The following is a 23,252-nucleotide window of genomic DNA, read 5'->3' on the forward strand; positions in this document are numbered from 1 at the left end:
TATATATATATATATATATATATATATATATATATATTTGTAATTTTTATGTGTCTTCCCAGTAGGTTGAACTTTTTTACTTTAAAATATCCTTCTTCGTGTTTACTAAAAATTTTTATTTTAAAGTCTATTTTTTAAATGATACCGTAGCCACTCCAATTCTGTTTTGGGTACTATTTACATAGCATATACCTCTTAAAATCTTTGTACTTTCACCATCTTTGTGACTTTGATTTCATGTGTGTCTCTTATCTGTTAGTACACCTGATCCTTGAACAATGTGGGGGCTAGGGATGCTACACCCCCACACAGTCAGAAATCCACACATTACTTTTGACTCCCCAAATCTTTTCTAGTAGCCTACTGCTGACCGGGAAGCCTTACCAATAACATAAATAGTTGATTAACATATATGTTGTATGTTACATGTATGACATGTAAGCATGTACTGTATTCTTACAATAAAGTAAAACAGAGAAAAGAAAATGTTACTGAGAAAATCCTACAGAAGAAGAAACACATTTATAGTACTTGATTGCTGACTGCATTTATAGAAAAAAAAAATTTAAAAATCCGTGTATAAGTGAACCTGTGTAGTTCAAACCCCTGTTGTTCAGAGTCAGATGTATATTGCTGGATTGTGTTAAAAATCCACTTTTTCAATTTCTGCCTTTAAGTTAGAGTATTTAATTTATTTATACTTAATGTAATTACTGATTAAATAAATTACTATAATGTAACTACTTTCTTAGACTAAGTCTGTGAGGCCACTGATGTCTCTACTGTTGTTAGCTAATGACGGGACAGAGATTTCCTTAAATGATTTGAACCAATGATTCTCCCAGCCTTTTCTGAGAAGTTTCATGCATGTATTGGGGTATGTTTTTGATGGTCTGGCAGGTAGTTTACAATTCTCCTTTAGCTTTTAATTGTTTGAGCAGAACTTCAAGGTCTGTCAGAAGTGAGAGAGAAGGACCTTCACATGTTTTTCTTTACTGGGCATGCTTTTCATATATGCATGACCCTCTAGATTCCCAGGAATATATCAGAGGAATATGACATTTCATTCCTCAGTGTTTCATTTTACGGTTTTGGTCAGCATCTTGGTAGTTCTAGGTCAAGCCACTTCAGTGTTAAGCAATCACCAATGATCATTTGCCATGAGTGCTTTTCCCACAGAGTGAGCTTCCCGAGTCCTGTCAAATAAAGACAAATCCTGATAATGGAGCTTTCAGAAAGCCACCAAATAGTCAAATAGTCAAATTGGGGGTGGATTTTGTGGAGCTCCAAATCTGTTCATGTTCTTCCAGTAGCTTCTGGGATGCTGGTTTTCATAGCTACTATTGTTGCAAGAGTGGTGGTTTTCAGAGCTACTGAAGAGAGAGAGGAGTGGGATTAGGCAAACTAAAATGCTACATAGCTCACTTTTTGAAGCTGAAATTTTGCTGTTTCTTTCTATCTTTCTTTTTTAAGTGAATGCCTCTTAGATAGTTACAAGCTTCTAGTAATTTCCAGAGTTCTGAAAAAGTTGATTTTGACCATTTTTGTTGTGTCCTTTTTGCTTTAACAGGGAAGCAGATTTTCAGAGGTCTTTACTCAGCCATTCTGAACCATTCTTCTGTTTTTGTAGTTTTTGTTTCAAAGTTCACTAAATCTCTTGGCTTTAGAATATAGATAACTAGCTGCTGAAGTATAAAGTGGTGGAAAATCAGAGGTGGGATGGACTCTCACGGTAGAGTAGGGGATATGGGCTAGAAAAAAGACCAAAAGAGATGTCTGGGGGTGAAGTGTATGTGTATCTTGCCAGAAATTTTGGCTACACAGATGTAGGCTATGTCAAATATCAGGGAATGAACTCTTACAAATGTGTATTTCATTCCTATCAAAATAACACCAGCATTCTTCGCAGAGCTAGAACAAATAATCCTAAAATTTGTATGGAACCACAAAAGACCCCGAATAGCCAAAGCAATCTTAGGACAAAAAAAACCCCAAAAAAACAAAAAAAACACAAAAAACAAAGCAGGAGGCATCATAATCCCAGACTTCAAGCTATATTACAAAGCTGTAATCATCAAGACAGTATGATACTGGCAAAAGAACAGACACTCAGATCAATGGAGCAGAATAGAGAACCCAGAAATGGACCCACAAACATGTGGCCAACTAATCTTTGACAAAGCAGGAAAGAATATCCAATGAAATAAAGACAGTCTGTTTAGCAAGAGCTGGAAAAACTGGACAGTGACATGCAGAAGAATGAACCTGGACCACTTTCTTACACCATACACAAAAATAAACTCAAAATGGATGAAAGACCTCAATGTAAGACAGGAATCCATCAAAATCCTCGAGGAGAAAGCAGGCAAAAAAACCTTTTTGATCAAGGCCGCAGCAACTTCTTACTCAACACATCTCCAGAGGCAAGGGAAACAAAAGCAAAAATGAACTACTGGGACCTCATCAAAATTAAAACTTCTGCACAGCAAAGGAAACAATCAGCAAAACTCTAAGGCAACTGACAGAATGGGAGAAGATATTTGCAAACGACACATCAGATAAAGGCTTAGTGTCCAAAATCTATAAAGAACTTATCAAACTCAACACCCAAAAAGCAAATAATCCTGTGAAGAAATGGGCAAGAGACATGAATAAACACTTCTCCAAAGAAGACATCCAGATGGCCAACTGACCCATGAAAAAATGCTCAACATCACTCATCATCAGGGAAATACCAATCAAAACCACAGTGAGATACCACCTGACACCTGTCAGAATGGCTAACATTAACAACTCAGGCAACAACAGATGTTGGTGAGGATGCAGAGAAAGAGGATCTCTTTTGCATTGTTGGTGGCATTGCAAGCTGGTGCAGCCACTCTGGAAAACAGTATGGAGGTTCCTCAAAAAATGAAAAATAGAACTACCCTATGACCCAGCAATTGTACTACTAGGCATTTATCCACAGGATACAGGTGTGCTGTTTCGAAGGGATATATGCACCCCAATGTTTATAGCAGAACTATCAACAGTAGCCAAAGTATGGAAAGAGCCCAAATGTCCATCGATGGATGAATGGATAAAGAAGATGTGGTATATACATAAAATGGAGTATTACTCAGCAATCAAAAAGAATGAAATCTTGCCATTTGCAACTATGTGGATGGAACTGGAGGGTATTATGCTAAGTGAAATTAGTCAGAGAAAGACAAAAATCATATGACTTCACCCATATGAGGACTTTAAGAGACAAAACAGATGAACATAAGGGAAGGGAAACAAAAATAATATAAAAACAGGGAGGGGGACAAAACATAAGAGACTCTTAAATTTGGAGAACAAACAGAGGATTACTGGAGGGGTTTTGGAGGGGGGATGGGCTAAATGGGAAAGGGGAACAAAGGAATCTACTCCTGAAATCATTGTTTCACTATATGCTAACTAATTTGGATGTAAATTAAAAAAAATGTGCATTTCATTGTGTGTAAATTTTACATCAGAAAAAAATGTAAATAGATACTGAACTCTAGTATTGCTTTGTGTTTGAAAATATTTAGAGGAAAAATTACTGTTGGCTGCAATTAATTTACTTGCAACTTGTCCAAGATAAGATGAATTCAGGAATGCATAGATGGACAGGTATGTGAAAGAGTAAGTTTAGTGAAAGTTAATGATATGCAGGTATTCACTGTAAAGTCTCTCAAATTTGCCTTATTTTTGAAAAAAGTTAAGTAAAACATTAGGTTTGTAAAAATGTAAAAAGAGTGGATTTGAAACATGCTTAGTAAAAAAAAAAAAAATAGTGTCCCAATATAAATGCCTAGTATTTTCCAGAATTAAGAAACTGCAAACATTGATAGAAAGCTAAAAGGATAAAAAAAAAAATCCTTGCCAAAGGAGTAGAGCTAAAATCTTCCAAGAATTGAGAAAATGTTTTTAAAAATGCTGCACCTCTTGTAAACTTTGAGAAATTAGTATCATCTGCAACTCCATATAGGTGACATTTTAGAGGTTTTTCTGTAATAAAATAAAAACATGAAACACTTCTTTCCATTTTTAGTACTAGTTCTGTAAAAATAAGAGAAGTAGTAGATGAATCAGATATCAAACTTTTATGAGACCACTGAACACAATAGTTTAGTTCAAAGCTCTGTAAAAATAAAATTGGTTTATAGGAATCCTGTGAGGTGAAAACTGTACTGCCAGCATAAAAATGCAATCCAGCCAGCATATACTGTGGCCATCTTCTTTTTCCCAGAAACTTCATTAGCTCAAAGTTTAAATTTCAATATAAAGTATAATGCTTGTCATCCAGGCTAGATTATTTGCCTGTCTTTTGCAGAACTGCTAGGTTGTTACTGAATGTGATTGCATGATACAAAGCTTGGCTATACAGAGTAAAAATGTATCAGCGGTCGCCACCACAGCAGAATCTATTAAATAATTAGGAGCACAGAGTAGTGCCTTTGGAGTTGAGAGGAAGAAATTGAATAGCTAGCTCATCACGCTGTTGAACAAAGCAGGAATCAGGACTGTAGGCAGTAACACACTGACATCACAGGTCACCCAGGCTGTGCGGATCTCTATACCTGAGAGAATGAATGGAGCCCAGATACACAGGGCTGTTTGAGTGCTATTTAATCACCTTAGGAGATGTCTGCACTGTGTTTATCTTGCTCTCTTTTATGGACAAATAGGAACTCTTAGCACAATAAATGTACCAAACATCTGGCTATAGATGGAAAAAAGAAAAACAACTTTGTGATAACCAGAAAAGACATTTTAATACCTAGTATCTAATACAGAGCCAGGCACACAGTAATGACTCAGGCCAAGTTTGCTGACTAAATAAAGGCATGAATTAATTAGTGCATTTTTTTTTTTCAGCAGATGGTTGTGAAGTAGATAGTGTTTGCAAGGATCTGTGCTGGATGCATTCAGAACACCAAGCTTCATGGTGCTAGGTCTTAAGAAACCTTCTCTTTACCAGGGAAGATGAATTATTACAATTATTTATACCACAGGGCAGAAAATGATAAGAGATATGTGAGATAATTTGAGAGCAACTGGAGCATGTAAGAAGCTAGTATCATTTTGCTTTGTAGATTCAGCTGCTGGAAAGATGGTGAGATATCAATAGGATGATGATGGGAAGTTTAGGATAGTGCAGGTAACTTTAGGTCTAAGAATGGGAATAAAATGTATATAACAAAAATATAATTTTTAAGTCAGCTTTATATAATTTATATGCAATTAATAAAAATCTATATTTCAATGAGTTTTGGTACATTTATATAGTCTTAAAACTACAACCACAATTATGGTATAGATCATTTCCATCACTTGTAAAACTTCCCTCATGTTCTAGATTTGAATACTTTTGCAACTGAAACAAACTACTGCAGAATTTGTGGCTTGAATCATCACAAGTGTATCCTTTTAAACTTCTAAACATTGGAAGTTGAAAATGCATCTTATGGGAACAAAAGTAAAGTATTGTCAGAGCTAGCTTCTGAAAGCTCCAGGGGAAAATCTGTTGCTCTCCTCTTGCTCTTTCTAGGGGCTGTCAGTATTTCTTGGCTCGTGGCCGTTATTCCAGTCTTCCATTGTCACATTGGTTCTCCTGTTCCTGTCACCCCTCCTATGCCTCTCTTGACTCTTGTACTTGTTCACTATTACAAAAGGCCAATCTGGATACGGATACATATATATATATATATATATATATATATATATATTCCAGGATAATAGCCTCTTCCCAAGGTCCTTCAATTAATCACATCTGTGAAGTCCCTTTGCCAAGTAAGGTAACATTTATAGGTACATGTTTATGCTATGAACATATTTGTTATGTAGGGGGTGGATTATTGCATTCACCGCATATGCTTTTGATATCAGTCCTCTGCTCCAAACACTTGGCCCTGGAAATCACTTTTTATCACTATAGTTTTGCTTTTTCCAAACAGTCATATAAATGGAGACATATGGCATGCAACAGTTTTGTGTCTGGCTTCTTTTACTTTCTTTGTGTGATGCTTTTGAAATTTATACATGTTGTTAAGGGTAACAGTAGTTTTATTTTCCTCCTTTTATTGCAGAATAGTTACCATTGTATGGATATGTGACCATTTGTTTATTCATTTACCAGGTGATGGTCTTTTGATTTTTTTCCAAATTTTGACTATTATGAATAAAGCTGCTGTGGATATTTGTCTGTAAGTATGGTTGTGCTGTCATACTTTTTCTTGGTTAAAAACAAGCATTTGTAGAATGCTTTGTTTATAAGAAGCCATTAAACTGTTCTGCAATGTGGTTGGCCATTTTTCATTTTCAGGAATGTTTGAAAGATTTACTTGATCTCTGTTTTTACCAATACTTAATTGGTTTTAGTCATTCTAAATTGTATGCAGTGGTATCTTATTGTATTGTACTTTTAATATTTCAGTAATGATTGATAATTGTCTTATGTCCCTATTTGCAATTGAAATATCATTTTGTCTGTTCAATTTTTTGCCCATTTTAATTGAGTTGTTTAACTTTTTATTGAGCTGAGTCTTTTATATATTTTAGATACAAGTCCCTTATTAAAATGATTTTCCAAATATTGTTCTCAGTTTGTGGCTTACATTTTCATTTTACTAAAATGTCTTTTGAAAAGTAGAGTTTTTAATTTTGATAAGCTAAATGATGGAGCAGTTGACTTCAGTTTTTGTATTTTTTTCCCTGTCCATTTGCCTTACTTTCTGAGAAATTTAATTGACTTCATCTTCAGTCTTTTTTTTTCCACTAAGTTTTTTAATTAATTTATTCCACCATAATTTTAACTTCCAAAAGTCTTCCCCTACTGCTAATGGCTCTGTTCCATACATATGGGTCTTAGAGATTTAATGATTTAAGTGTTATTACTCTTGTTTTCTTCCTCTATCATCTTATTTATATGATTATATATGATTTTTTTTCATGCTGGCCTTTCTTAAAAAGTTTATGATCCTTGGTCATCTGTCTGTATTTCAACAAGGAACATAAAGGTTGATTGGCTACTTGGTATAAGTGAGAGGATTGGGTCAACTTGTGGGGTTGCTTTAGGGAGATTGTTTAGAGAGCTGACTGAGCTTTTGCCAAATGTGTAGATTTCAGCTTTGCCATTATGTTAATCCACTCTAGAACTTTCTGACCCTTGCCTGGTTAAAAGCTGTCATGATGCATGCAATGTGGAAAATCATCCTTATAAGACGTTTAAATAAACCCTTGTTCCCAACCCCCAGTCATCATTCTCCTGCCATCTTCTGTTCCTAGCACCACTGAATGCTAAATCTGCTGGAGTTTCAACGGGCAGAACTGCTTCTTGCCCATACATCTATGAAAGCACATGAGGCTGCCCTTTATCCTGTCCATTCAATTAATTTCTACTCCTACGCAGTCAGACTTTCAGTAAAATATCTCCTTCTCTAGGAATTTTCTAATACCTCCTTTCTTATTCTCATCAGTTTTATGGTTTCATTTTTATCATTCTGTTTTGATCTTGGGATAGTGAGAAAATTAGTGAATCTGCTATTGTTTTCTGTAAATCTATAAATACAGGGTCAATGAGAATGAAAGTTTTGATGAATAAACCAATCTTAAATTATAGGTTATGAGTGATAAGTGAAACTCATTAAGAGTATCTAATTCATATATATATATATATATATATATATATTTGCACATATATATATTTGCACATATATATATACATATATATTTCACAGTTTCTAGAAGTTTGACTCACATATAAGTTTTTGGAAGTGGTAAAATTTTTAACAGGCATATTATCCTTCTAAATACCTTTTTTAAAAATTTTCATTATTGAAAGTTAAGGCTTCTATCCAGAAATTTAGATTACAGAATTCTGTTATAAAGTGATTCACAAATGATACATAACAATTTCTTAAATTCCTTAAGCTTGTTTCCAGCAATAGAGAAATTCAATAATGCAGAACTTACATAAGAACTATATATAAAATGATATCATTATGTTACCTATTATATATTTACTTGTTCATGCATACTTTATGTAATATGTAATGATTGAGCACTGTTTGTTCTTACACATTTAATTGCATGTGGGGTATGCAGTCACAGAATAGAAAGACATTGCTGAGGCACATTACTATGGAGTGGCGGGTGGTGGCTGATTAGGGAACGGTGAGTAGTTGAAGCTCTCAGGACAGGGAAACATGCTGATTATCAGAGAATGTGTTTCTCCAACAGAGATAAGTAGGACTGGGAAGATGGGTTGTCTGTTCAATTATTAACAACAGAGTTAATAACTTTCTATTCTCTTGTAGGAATTTGGTCAACTTTGTTTGGCTGTGACTTCCTCTAACATGCTTTCTAAAATACAAATGAATTATTTTAGTCTTAAGTACCATGGAGAAACTTCTCTAATATTGCATTGCTCTGTCACTTTGAAGAGATCATCAGAATTTAGCTATTTGGTTATCTTGAATTTTTGAGTTTTCATATTAAATGAGGTTAAATTCAGGTTAAAACAACAAGAATTTAAGAATGAGTTGAATGCTCTTCTGGTAGCTGATGAAAGTAATTACCAAAATTGTCTTATGGGTGAGCTTTTAATAGTGTTAGTAACCCCCTTGTAATGTAGCTAATACTTTAGCTAGGAAAAGAACAACACAGAAATAAAGTGAAGTATAATAAATTCTCATCAGTGTGAAGCTGGATGGTTTTAGGTGGGGCTTACACAAAATCAGCCTGTAGGTAGCTATGAAATTGGAGAATACAATACCTCATATTAGTGATACCTTATGAAAGCAATGAGCATTCCAATGACAGGGATGACAGACTTTAAAAATACCATGTGAATAAATAAATAGTGTAAATCTAGATTTTTTTGACCTGGATATTTGACTGATAGCCTGTAGTTTAAGTAGTATCCAAGGTTTCAGCAAATTATCCATATATAGAGAACATTTTAAAGTGTCACCTTACTAGGTGATTATTTTGCAAATATGTTTTTCAAATAAGTTAATCATACATGGATTAACTTTCAGTTGAGGTTTATATATACAGAAAAATTCATATATATTGTAGATATAAAGTTAGCATTTTGGCATTTCAAAAATTGATCATTAAATACTATTTTAATAATCCTTCTATATTTAAAGGGACAAGGAATTATGAATTTCAAGTTTAAGCTTCTATTAAAAATCTGGCATCACATTTCTCACTCAGATACTATTTTACTGACTATTTTTGGTGTAAAATATGAGGGTACCTTATTTTAAAAAGCAGATAAATCTGGCAAAAATGTCATTTTCAGAGGTAGGGTTAATGTTGAAGATATTTCTTTTGTCCTCTCATCAGTGAGGTGTTCGATGCTAAAGGGAGACATTTCTCCCTCATCTGAGCACTAACACTTTCATGAACCTTATTTTTAAATATATATTTCAACAGGAAACACTCTTACATAATATACATTGGTGATTTGAAAATGTACTTTCTCCCCTTAGTGCTTACTTACGTATTTTTGACACCATATAGCTAGTGTACAATGCCAGGAAATGAAGTGAATCAGTTTATGCACACTAAGGTTTTCATGGTTGGGTAAGTGAATTAATGAATGAGTGCGCATTCCACTATCAGAAAATACAGTAACACTAGGAAGATATCATTACATTAGATAACTAAATATAATGAATGTAATGGAGAAGCTAGAAACATAGGCATTATGAAATGGGTTTTGACACTTAACCCTCTTTGTACATGACCATACTGAGTCCAGTTCAGTACCACAGAGCTTCCATGAGCTTCCACTGTTAGAGCTGCTCCCTGCCATGGAGACAGCAGCGAAAGACTCGGAGCAATAGATGATGTTGTCTGTTGTTCCTACGGCAGCAGGCTCAGGAGCCTCCAGTAGATTTCTCCTTTCCCTAATTTTTTTTTCTTTCCTAACTTTATTATGCTTGAGATTCAAAATGATGAAAAAGATAAATATAATAAAGGCAGGCTTGATAAATCATTGCTCAGTTTGACTCCTTTCAGTCTGTGTACCTCTTTAACAAAAGCAAATAACAATCTTCGTATCACTAAGCAAGGGGTACAAGATTATACTGTTAGAAAGAGGAGCTGGAGTTAGAACTTGTGTTTGGCTTTTAAAGTCTGTGATCTCAATTGTTCTATAATACAGATACTAGCTATAGCACCTACCCTAAGTGAAAGTGAGGTGAAGGGTTATAGGCAGGGAAGAGGAAGAGGAGATTCCTCTCCCCCCTCCACACACCATTCTACTGAAACCCATTAAAGTCTCCCTCATTTAACCAGCAAGAGTTTGTGGTGGTCTGAAGCCTGTGGATTGGGAGAAGTCAGATGAGCAACTTGGGATAGCAGCACAATCTTCGGGTTTTGGAAGATGGGGATGATAACTAATCATAGACTAAGACTAGGAGACTGGCTGCTTCAAATGGAAGTGGGTGTTTTATAAGTAATTAGCAAGGAAACATTTAGGGGAGTCAGGGACTGCAGTTAAACTGATCACTAGAATCCAGGAAATAGGAGGTTTTCAGGTCTCCATATAGGTCAGGTGAGGGGAGTAACCAGAAATTCTCAGTCCATGTGCTTAATGGTTTTTGTTTTAATTAACCTTCCTAATAAAACAGACAACATAGCCTATTTATTTCAGAGAGTTCTAAGGTTTCTTGGAGGGAGGACTGTAACATGGATATGACTCCACTCCACTAATTAATGGGGAATACATGAAAGTTTTCAGGAAATATTGTACTATACAGTCAAAACAACTACTTTGTATTCAGTATGAAATTGGTGAAAGATCCTATGCTGGGGGCTATGAAAAGATGACACAGAAAATCTCAGTGACCTCAAGAGAGATTTAAATTTACTAGGGAGACTAAGATGTGTGTAAAAATAACAATGATGCAAAGCATTTAAATGGGTAAATTAGATTACCATTATAGCCAGAATAAATATTTTTAGTAACAAGGGGGAAAAAAGTTAATGAAATGAAAATTCAGTTGTTCAAGGTTAGGGAAGCAAAACTGATTATTAAGGCATTTCAGCAACATTGTGATTAGTAGGATGATTCAGTTTTGCACCAAGACCAATTTGACCTTACAGAAATTAAAATCTCAGTCTCCTCACAAGACAGAAAATATCAGATGAGAAATGAGCGATTATCAGTCGATGCCCAGTCTGTGACAACTCTAATGTTTACATTAAAAGTGCATCCTATGGGGCGCCTGGGTGGCGCAGTTGGTTAAGCATCCAACTTCAGCCAGGTCACTATCTCGCGGTCCGTGAGTTCGAGACCCGCGTCAGGCTCTGGGCTGATGGCTCGGAGCCTGGAGCCTGTTTCCGATTCTGTGTCTCCCTCTCTCTCTGCCCCTCCCCCGTTCATGCTCTGTCTCTCTCTGTCCCAAAAATAAATAAACATTGAAAAAAAAAATAAAAAAAAAATTAAAAAAAAAAAAAAGCGCATCCTCTAATGCAGTGTAGGAGCATTTTGTTAGACAATAATGCTTGGAGGTATTAAAAAACACTTGCTATTTAAAAAAGTTGTGCCTTAGCAGACAGGCATCAAACTGTAAATTATGCATACAAATGTCTATTGTTTGAAAATCTACTTATTAGTGTAGGGTAAAAACAGAGGCTATTTGTGACATCCTGTCTTTGGTGTATAACTCTCTAATATTTGTTTCTTTTACTACATAGATTGTGTTCAAGAATATGTATGTGTGTGTATTTGTATTGTTCAAAAATGATTAAAGAAGAAAATTTAATGATACAAACTTTATTTAACAGTTCATGGGTTAGAAAACGTCCATTTGGAGAACTGCAAAATCAGGCAGAAGGCAGCTTTTATAGGATAAAAAGTAAAGAACAAGGAAGAAAAAGACAAACAATAATGTGATTAGCTGAGGCCACATAGTCAACCTTGTTTTGGGTCAGTAGGAACAAAGAAATATAGACCTCACAGCTGGCTTGGTGGTTTGAGATTGGCTGACTGGATATACTGTGTTTCTGGTCAAGCAAAGCATTTATAGGTACACAAAAGTTATCCAAGTTTCAGTCTGCTGATGTGGCATTCTGGGAATAAGTGGCTCCATCTTGGGTTTAGAAAGGTGTTTCAACAGTATCTATACTATAGTAGCTTACTGTATGCTGTCTAAAGGAAATCTGTCTAAAAATAATTTTGTGTAAATTCTATAAGTACCAAAAGTCCTTTCACCTTTTTCCACCTCTTAGAACACATAGTTTAAGTGTAATTGTAATCTACAGAATGATTGAATATACAATTTTGATCTCTGGCATTTTATTAGTGTCTTATTGCTGCAAAACAGATTACCACACAGTGGCCTAAAACAACACAAATTCATTATCTCACATTTTGTAGATGGAATTTTTAGTTTCACTGGGTTCAAATGAAGGTTTTGGCCGTGCTCTGTTTCTTTTTGGAGTCTATAGAAAACACTCCATTTCGAATCTCATTGAGGTTGTTGGCAGAATTCAGTTCCATACTGTTTTAGGACTAAAGTCTCTGTTTCCTCATTGTTTGTCAGCCAGGAGTCATTATCTTCTTCTAGAGGCTGCTCACATTTCTTGGTTCAAGGCCCCTTCCCTCCATCCTCAAACTAGTAATGGCTGGTTGAGTCATTCTCTCTTCTGACTCACCTCCCCTCTGCTTCTCTTGCTACATCTCTACTTCCAGCTGAGAAATTACTTTGTTTTTATGTTTCAAGTGATTATGTGGGGCCCACCTGGATAATCTAGGATGCTCTCCTTGTTTTAAAGTCAGTTGACTAGTAACCTCCTTCCATCAGTGAATCCCCTTCCTAGCAGTACCTAGATTAGTGTTTGATTGAATAACTAGAGGACAGGAATCTTGCAGGAATCTTTTTTATGATTTTTCCCTCTGCAGTCATTATCATTTATCTGGTGATTTAAAAACTAACTTTAAGGTGAAATTTACATATCACCACTTAATTCATTGTGCTGATACACGGAAAAAACAACTTCTACATAAACTGATTATGAGTATCTTTTTCCCATGAAGAACTAATCATTCCTGAGATATATCAGTATTTGAAAATCATGGATTTTATGAGTAGTGAAATCCCATTTGGACCTATGTACTTGTAAGAAAATAATATATATAAATAATATATATTCCACCTCATGAAAATAGTATTTAAGCAAGCAATATAAAGTCCTTCTTGTTTGTTCACTCCACTATTTTGACTAACACATGCACCAACTTTAAGGTTTGTCCAGTTTGAGGAAGTCCTAAGACTTCAGTATGTAAGTAACTTTCACTGTATTTATTGATTTTACCTAAATTCTGTATGCTAAACCTCGAAATGTTAAATGATTTGTCCAAGGTCAAATGACTGCTTATTTAGAATTCAGCTTTTGTATTTACTTATGTGTCAAAATATTTATTGGTGTAGGTCACTTGTTACTAAACATAGAAAATATGATTTTTCCTTTGGTACTTACCCACTCACAGAATTTTTTAAAAAATATTATCTTTTAAAAGCTTTTTAAAAAGTTTTCTAATATTATTATCCTATTTGTTTATAGTTACCTCTTTCCCTGACTTGGATAATGTTCAAGGTTAATTGTATATGTATATTTTTTTTTTCAGTTATGAAGTTTACTAAAATGTTCAGCTCTGAACCAGACTAAATTTGACAATGATCAATCAGTAACTCTATGAGTAACCTTGTGGCCAGTTATGTAATCTGCTAACATGATACATAGCTTTAACATTTTACTTTAGCTATTCATGAGTTTAACAAGACCAAAAAAATGAGTCTTGTTAATGCAAAGATTGATCAAATACTCTTTTTTTCTTGAAATTCTAAACTTATTTAAAAATTTACTATAAAGTGATGCATGAGTGGTTCTATGTAGCTATACTTGTAATGCTTATCTGCATCTTAAAAAAAATAATTATGGGGGCATCTGGGTCGCTCAATCGGTTAAGCCTTCGGCTTCGGCTCAGGTCACGATCTCACAGTTCTTGTGTTAGAGCCTCATGTCGGGCTGTGTGCTGACAGCTCAGAGCCTGGAGCCTGCTTCGGATTCTGTGTCTCCCTCTCTCTCTGCCCCCTCCTCTGCTCACACCCTGTTTCTCTCTTTTTCAAAAATAAGGAAACATTAAAATAATTATGTGATCATGATCATCTCAATATTTTAGACACTTTTAGCTCTTGTATAACACTTGCTTATTTTAGATGTTACAAATTTATATATTCAATTGTTTATAATCTTAATTTTTAAAGAATAAAATCGTGTTACTTCACATCCTTTTCTAGTCACTCATTCATTTATCTGGTATTTACTGGGGAGCTATATTGTACTCTAAATATTGGGGCCACATGATAAAAAAAGATTAAATTCCTGCCTTTGTGGCCTTTAATGGCCTTCTAATGGGGAGATAAATATGAAACAGAGTTTCAGTTTTAGAGTGTTTAGGTGATGTAAACAAAATAAAGCAGAGTGAGTAAACCCCAAGAGAACAAAGGGGCAGGTGTGTGGTTTAAATATGGTGGCTGGGGGTGGAGGGGTCAGGAGACTGTGTGGTATGGATACGTGAGCCAGGGAAGATCTTTATGGGCAGAAGTTTAGCAGGTGAGAGTCCTGAAGTGGAAATGAGCTTGCAGGCTCGAAGCAACAAGCAGTCTGAGTTGCTGGGACAGGGAAACTGATAGAATGCTAGGAGATGAGCAGGCCAACCCCTAAAGTTTCAGGATCAGGTTCGAGTCAAAATGAAGGTAAAAAATCTTATGTCTATGAATTTAACGGTTACAAATCAAACTATACTCATGGCCTGGTCAGCATTTCTACTTCTTGACCTTGAAGTTAAAGGGACATGTTCTTGCTTCTTTGACCAGGTTGGCATCTACAAGCCTGACTGAGAACATTGATCTGTTGAGGCTGTGTAGGGGAGAAGCTGGGCTTTCATGCATGCAAGAGTCCTAAATGATGATGAGATCTACCTGAACCCACTAGAGAGCTTGACCTGGTTCAACTGCTGCAGAGACCTGAACTGTGGCAGGTGTTCCTCCTCAGGGCTAATTTTGCTAACTCACGATTTCCAGCCTTCCAGCCTTTAAAATGCCTTCCAAAAGTATCCCATCATAGAGAAGACAGCATGGCTACCCAGGAGATACGGCCTCTTGGAGAACTTGGGAGACCCCAACTTTAAAGGTAGGCTTCCTTTTTCTGAATTGTACACTCTCACTTGCCATGTCTCTTCCTCTAATTCCTGTTTAATAGTTACTGAACTTTTAGAAAATGTTTTAAAGAAAAAAAAACAACTTGTGTTTAAGTTTGTGAAATCTATCACTTGCGGTTGATGTGCAGGACGGTCCAAGGGCAGTATTCAAAGTGAGGGTTGAGAGTTCCTCAGGGTCATAACTTGTAGCAGTTTTAAAGATGCTTAAGAAACTTTTGACACTCATCTCCATGTGTTGGGAAGTGTTTTGGAGGGTTAAATCTAGACTTAGATTGAAAGTGAATCCTCTAGCTCCTCCAACCAAAGTGTTTTTTTCCCATAATGATTTGGTATATTGCACACTTTCTCTCTAGCAATCTCCACTTTATTCATAGTGAATTGTTACATTATAGGCTGTGGACCCCTCTAAAGTGGTCCTTCATCAATGGGACTACTGAGGCACCTGTTGTGATATTTTATAATTTGTAGATACGTGTTTTTAAAACTTTGAAGCAAGGGGTGCCTGGGTAGTTCAGTTGGTTAAGTGTCTGACTTTGGCTCAGGTCATGATCTCACAGTTCATGAGTTTGAGCCCCGCGTCGGTCTTGCTGCTGTCAGCATATCAGCACAGAGCCCATTTGGATCCTCTCTCCCCCTCTCTCTCTCTGCCTTTCCCCAACTGGTTCTCTCTCACTCTCTGAAAATAAATAAACTTAAAAAAATAAAAAGAAACTTTGAAACAATATCAAAATTATGTAAATGTTAAAAATCTAGTAGGCATAAAATCCTTATTTTTTGCCAACCGTTTGAGATCAGGTAGTCAAAGTCAATTTCTATCAGTTCCAAATATTTTATTTTCTACAAATAAGAATGTTGTCTTATGTAATTGCACAATAACCATCACAGGAAATTAACATTAACATAGTACGATTTTTAGTTCTCCTAAAGCAAGATACATGAAATTGAGATTATGGAGGGGTTTCAGTTATTTATAAGAGTAAAGATCATTGATTCCCCATTGGAGTGAATGGCTGAAGTACAGGAGAGTATGAGACTTGAAGGAGAGACTTGAAGGACAAGCCATAGTATGAAAAGGATTGTTTACACCTGTAATGAAACCACTTATGACAGGTAATAGAGCTAAACTCATGGAAAAATAAAAAATGATTCAGGGGTTAAGCAGATTAAAGGGAAATTGTAGATTAGTTGGTAACCTAATGTGATAATGTAAGATTGAAAGTTGAATCTGTTGTTAAAGAAAAAGAAGGAACGTTCTGAAGTCTACTAAGGGCCATCATGGAGAACTGTGTTATCTTTACTCCCAGAGGTGCAGAGTTATGGGGAGAAGATCCAGCACTGTTTGACTGGACCACAGGGAAAGCAGGCCTTCAGACGAGAGTCAGGGGTATCTTGAACAAAAATGCAAGTAAAATGATTATTTCTTCTTTTGAATTATCTTAAATTACTGCAATCTGAGTTATGTGTTTAATATTCTGTTTTATTCAGATTTTTTTGTCCCTTGTATTAAGAGGTTTTTGGGATATCTGATTTCTTCATTTTCAGGAGTCTTCTAAACTTCTTACTCTGTAGATAAACAGAAGGTGGAGGGAGGAGAGGAGAAAAAGCTACAGAATCAGAGCTGAAATAAGTGAATTTTATTCAAAGCTTTTAAAATCACTATGTATTTCAGACATGAAGTCACCTTGATGTTTTTTTTTCCCTTACTTTAACTCCAGATTGTCGATTTGAGTCCTGTATTCCGTATCTTAAAAGTAGTCTACTGCTCTCTAGCTCTCCCCTGCCACCACGCTAGCCTAAGCAGCATCCTCATTTACATCTGAGGATGCTCTTCCTGAATCCAGGTTTAACAGCTTCAATTTATTTTCCACATATTAGCCAGCTTAATAAAAAAATATTAAAATATGTCACTTCTTAGACTTAAACCCTTCAACTGTCTCCCACTCTCTTCAGGATAAAGTCTACCATGGACAGCAGCAAATTATTACATGAAATGTCTGCCCACTTCAATATCCTCTCTCCATTGCCTGCAACAATTCAGCCACATGGATTTCCTGTCAGCTTTTAATATATTCCAAGCTCAGTACTACAAAAATTATCACACATTCTACTTCTCTCTCCAACACAGATACAGATCATATAAAATACACATACATACATACATACATGCATACCTATTCTCATACTATTCATAGCTAATTTCTTTACATACTCCTGGATACCTTCTTAAAGTCCCAGTCTTTGAGAGGTATTTCCTTATTATTTTCTTTAATTGATACTCAGTTATTCTCCCTCCCTGCATGCAGTGTGTTGTCTTCATAACCTGTGTCTCACACCTGTATTTGTTAGATGACTTTATTTTCTTTTCTATTTGTCTATCTCCCATAGAGGAGTAAGCTGGAAAAAGGCAGAATTCATATGTGTTTCATTAACAAATGCCTGGCATTACATAATTAGTGCTTAATAAATAGTTAATGATGGAGTGAATTCAGTCACCTGGGTAGAAGGTGATTAGGTAGTAAAAGATAATTTGAAAATGAGCTAATATTAGGCATAATGGAAGCAAAAAAAAAAAAGGACTATTTAAGACTTGGTTACTTCTATAAATGGAGAAGAAACACATATTCATTTACCTACTTACTAAATTTGTAACATTTATTAAACCCTTCTTGACAATTAAAAAGCATGTTAGTGAGTAAATTTTGAGTTTGTTAGTATCTGACAAAAACTTTGAGGGTTTGAGCCCTCCAAATTAAAATATTTACCAGAAATTAATCCAGATGTCTAGCTTTGAATTTATCATTTTTGAGATTTGAAGTTTGAAGTCTATAAATGGATAAACTTAGTGATACTAACATGCCATCAGAAAAGGATAAAATCTTATGGATGACTAAGTCATTAGCTAGGAGACTCCATCAAGCAAATTGGGTTAGGATATTCTATACATACATGGTTGCATGTATACCTAGAAACACAGTGTATCCATTATGATTGATTTAAAAGAACAAAGGTGGGCTCTGGTAAACTTCAGAAGAAAATAAATTATTGCAAGGCTATTGAATGACTAGCATAAAGGATGAGAAATCTGGAGAATCCAGCTTAGAAAACTGAAAATAATTGAATGAGACTAAGACCTTGAGAGCAAGCCAAGGTAATGGAGCAGGATATCAGGCTGTCACCATTGGTAAACCTGTTCCTGGACACTAACCTCCTGCATCACTCTGACATTAGCCTCTAGTTCCAATCCCCAGGGAACATCTCTTTTGCAAGATTTAGTGTCTTAGGCTAGTTCTTTTTTGCAAGGCCTACTTGCCTCCCTTCTAACTATTCAGGTGAAAGAATAGGGTTCTTGACTCTGACCAAGGTGAGAGCACAAAGAGTGCTTTCTTCCCAAACACAAAGAGTGTGTAGGCACTGGTAATGGTAATTTTTAAGTGACAATTGTTCATTGCACAGATTACATGTCTGCATTTTTCCATCAGTAAATTTATAATGACTGAGTAATTTATATGTATTGGAACTGAGTAGTTTCATGTGAGTGTGGAAATTATGTAGACATTATTTACTGGGCAGGAGTTCTCACCATCATGTTTCCAATACTGCAGCTGTCAAGATACCCAATCCTTCGGCTCATATTGATTTCGCCTTATTGGCACCCAGAATGAAATCTCTGTGAATCTTCTGCTTTACTTTCTTCAGTAAACATTGAGAGTGGTTACGACCTACCTAACTATAAAAATTCTCTAATTGATGAAGGTCACTAGTTGATTATCCAGTCGTAATTCCTAATAGTTCCTAGTATAGAAGAGCAAAGGCCCTGTAGGAATAATGGCTTAAGTTGGACACATGGGTCTATCTTTTATGACAGCCAAATGGATAGGAAAGATTATAATAGCACCTAAACATCTGTTAAAACTAACTGTATCAGTGATCTGTGAACCAACCATGCTTTAGTGATAGAATATTACCTCTTTAGAGACATAATTCTGGGCTATAAGGTCAAACATTTACTTTTTAAAAGAGCACCTAAGTATAAAAATTATACAATGCCCTATACCATTTTAGGATGTTATCAAGTAGAACCATATCCCCTTTAAATATAAAAATAAATGGAACAGGTATGACTCAAGGCATTTACCATGTGTTATTTTCTGTACATGAAAGAAGTTAAAATTTTCATGAGACTTAGAGTTTGCAAATATTGCTTCTTAATAAAGCATAACCATTATTTGTTTCAGGTCTGAATGAACCACATAATAGGCATAAATCAGATAAATGCTCTTTTACCCTGGAGCCCTCTTTAGGGGATATCTATCGATGGAGATCTGTGACAATGGACACACTCCAGTAGCTCATGAATCTTAGCTGCTAAATATAGTAGGCAACAGTCAAAGATCAATGAAAAGATTAATGGTTTTAATTACCCCTATGTAACCAGTTGTGGGTAAAATTTTACTTGCTACTTTCACTGAGGGTAGCACACCACAGTCAACTTTCCAGTAAAGCTAATTTGACTTTCTGCTTGGTAAATTGCTCATTGACAATCTTGTAATGAGTCTGCTCTGTGTGTGACTGAATACTGAGCATGCTTCTGCTTTCTAAAAACATGGAGAAAAGGCCATAAAACTGATGAATGACACACAAACAATTTCCTTGTGAAAAATATTAGGAAATAAGACCGTTTCCAGGCAATAGTTTCCCTGCTTGAGCTGTATGGAGCAAGCAAAAGAGTACCAAATGAATGTTGTATTTATGGAACTGCATGAACAATCCTAATAAATACTGACAAACATCTTCTGAAGATACATGGGGTAACTGACAAATTATCTTTTTGACAAAAGGAAAAAGACCATTTTAGTCTATATGATTTGCTTAGGATTATTGATTATTAGAACTATATCCTAGCCCATGTATGAATTTATAAATCCACATTTAAGAATAAGTGGAGGTCTGAAAGGTTTCTAGCAGTTCCTGTTAAATTATGTGCCATAGGCCATCAGTTTCATCTCAATTTCTAAGTTAGTACTTCTATACAAAGAATCAAGATACTGCATCAAAATATTAGCTATCCATCAAAGGAAAAGGAGTAGAACCGTAGGTTAAAACATTTTGTTTGTTATTACTTCCGTTTTAGTTTTGTGGTGCAAAGGATGGATGTTGCTAAGGTATTAAAAAAATAATCTTTGGGGCACCTGGGTGGTTCAGTTGGTTAAATGACCGACTTCGGGTCAGGTCCTGTTCTTGTGGTGAGTTCGAGCCCCGCATCAGGCTGTGTGCTGACAGCTCGGAGTTTGGAGCCTACTTCGGATTCTGTCTGTCCCTCTCTCTGCTCCTCCCCTACTCACACTGTCCCTCTCTCAAAAATAAATATTAAAAAAAAGTAATCTTAAAATGATTCACCTTCCCACACTGGTCTGACTGTATAATTTTTAGCTGTTAATGCTCAGTTAAAATTATTAGAATGTTCTCAGTATAACACTAAATTAGGTGGTGACTGTCAAATGTTAAGCTATTTAATGCAAATGTTCAGGAATGTCTGCTGGCTGGGGGTATGCATTCAGAGGATTGCTCAAGCAAAGAACAATGAAGGGCAGGGAATACTACTAGGCACGTGCATTAGCATGATTTTTTAAAACATATCCAGTCTTAAAGGAAAATAAAGACCTTTCACAGAGCAATTCAGTTTTTTCCAAACTTAACTATCTTGGTTTATTTGCTCAGTAAACCTGTCTACAGCATGAGACACATGTGAATACTGACCACCCTAAAACTGTTCTTTATTTCTGAGGACAATGAAACAAGTACCTGGAGTGTTACCATCTCTGAAAACAAATGTTTATATGGAGTTTGGGGTGTAAGAGTTTACTAGAGTGCAGCTCTCAGGAGGGGAGAAGGATTAGCCAGAGGAAAAAGTCAAATTGTAATAGAAGCCCAATAAAACTCAGTAAAACTGGTGGGAAGATTGGGAACAAGTATATTCTGTCAGTTATTTGACCTTTCCGCCTTGATGATACTCTTCACCAAATGTGTGCTGCCTGGGGAAGTACATGACCTTCGGCTACCTCTGAAACTAAGGCAAACCTTAAAATACTTAACAGCTGACAGTAGTTTTCTGGTTAGGCTTTTTACAGTTGGATAGAAGATCCTTACTTGAATGAGGATCTGGGAGTCACATCTCTGTCACAACCCACTCCATGTGCTGCCCAGATGGGACAGAGTAGTTAGTCCTCACTGCTGCAGCTGGTTTGGGCTCTACGGGTGATTGTCTTGTGTCCTTCCCCACTTTGCACTCTAGACTCCTCGTCCTCTCAGCTACGGCCTCTGCATGGCTCAGTGCCTTACTTGCTGATTTGAGATCTTCTCTCTGACTGATACAGACCCCTGGTCACCATGCCTTTCTCAGGCTGGTTTGCTCTGCCTGTTATTCAGAGTCACAGTAGTCAGGAGTACCAAAAACTGCTCCTACATACTCTTCCCACTTTTATTGTGTAAGAGCAGCCCTGTCTTTGGCTGGTAATCAAGGTCAACCAGTCTGCAGAAGAACAGTGGCTTTATTGTAATGGTTACTTGCTGTGTCTCTCTGGAGGACCAAGGCCTTTGAACCCTGAGTCCAAAGTTGTGAGAACCTCAGGCTTAAAGTCCTATAGGGAAATACTGGGAGTGCTAAGTGCAGCAATTCCTGCTTCACTGCTTGGATTCCTGACCCATGTGGTCTTCCTATTGGGAACCTAGTGCCACCTAAAAGACTTTGAGTCCATGAGTATACAGCATCCTAGAGAAGAGTACCCCTTATGCTGTCTTTATGCTGACTCTATAGCTGTGTTGTCAATAGGACAGTTCACTACCCTATCCATTTCTGTGCAGCTTCTGTGTGGTACCATATGTGATGTGATGGAACCTGTGTTCATGGGCCTTCTCCAAGACTTCCTTTTGCTGTGAAGTGTGTCCCTGGTATCTTTGATGTTCTGTGGGGTTCTAGAACATTGGGACAAACATGCTATAAGCTGCTGTAAAACAATACTGAGGTCTTCTATGTGGTAAAGGCAAGCCCCTACCTGGATTACATGTTTATTTCTGTCACAGCAACTGATGGGCCTTGCAGGATGGGAGCATCCTGAGGTTGTCCATTTAGCATGATTTGATGAGTTGGTCTTATCAAGAAATAGTGTATAGGTAGGTAATAGTAATTTTTGGTACTAAAAAGGCTATGAGAAGTCAAAATTAACATGTGTTTCAGTCCCTGTAGTATTAACAAAAGAATTATGATTTCAGACTTTTTTTGAACGCATGTTAATATTTATTGGAACTGCTAAAAGAAAACTGAAGTATCAGTTTTCCAAATGGATTGTAAAAATTGGAATAACAAGAGAAGGTAAAATGACACACAAAAGGAGATAAAAGGGACTAATGACATGGGTAAAATAAACACAAGATAAGGTAATGGAAATAATCACAAATATAGCAACTGTAATCTATGTAAATGGAATAGTACCTTCAGTAAAAAGTAAAAAAATGGTAGACTAGGTGAGAACACACAAACGTGCAATGAAACTTTGTACTATTTATAAAACACAAAACCAGGGTCTTGGAAATCTTGAAAGGGAAGAAATGGTAGACTGTACTTCATAGGGATATTAAAAGAAGGCCTATATAACTATTATAAATTAGACTTTAAGAAAACATTAAGCAAAAAATATTTCCTAAGAAATATGTACAATTTTTAACATGTATGTATCCATCAAACACTTAAAAAATCATGAATGAAATATGGAACTAGATTTTTATAATGGAGGAAATCAGCAATACCATGTAAGTTGAAATTAATTTTCTTTCAAACTGAGATAGTTATGCTGAGCATGTAAAGAAAACTATTAGGGAATACAATTAGGCACAAATGTGGAAATAAAAATATTCAATCTATAAAACCAAAAGTGTAATAAGTGTTCATATTTTTATTTAAAATGTTTTATTTTAAAATGTTTTATTTTAAAATGTTTTATTT

The 23,252-nt window shown here is 35.8% G+C and overlaps 1 long non-coding RNA gene across 1 annotated transcript; it reads left to right on the forward strand.

Annotated features, from left to right (window-relative positions):
* The first annotated feature begins 15,114 nt into the window (after window positions 1–15,114).
* LOC121035770 (uncharacterized) lies at window positions 15,115–16,647 on the forward strand. The gene is made up of 2 exons (XR_005793060.1): window positions 15,115–15,225; window positions 16,558–16,647. It is a non-coding gene; the product is annotated as an uncharacterized LOC121035770 (long non-coding RNA).
* The last annotated feature ends 6,605 nt before the right edge of the window (window positions 16,648–23,252 follow it).

Source organism: Herpailurus yagouaroundi, unplaced genomic scaffold (genome assembly GCF_014898765.1).
Source record: "Herpailurus yagouaroundi ecotype Mexico unplaced genomic scaffold, PumYag 162, whole genome shotgun sequence".
NCBI classification, from domain to species: domain Eukaryota; kingdom Metazoa; phylum Chordata; class Mammalia; order Carnivora; family Felidae; genus Herpailurus; species Herpailurus yagouaroundi.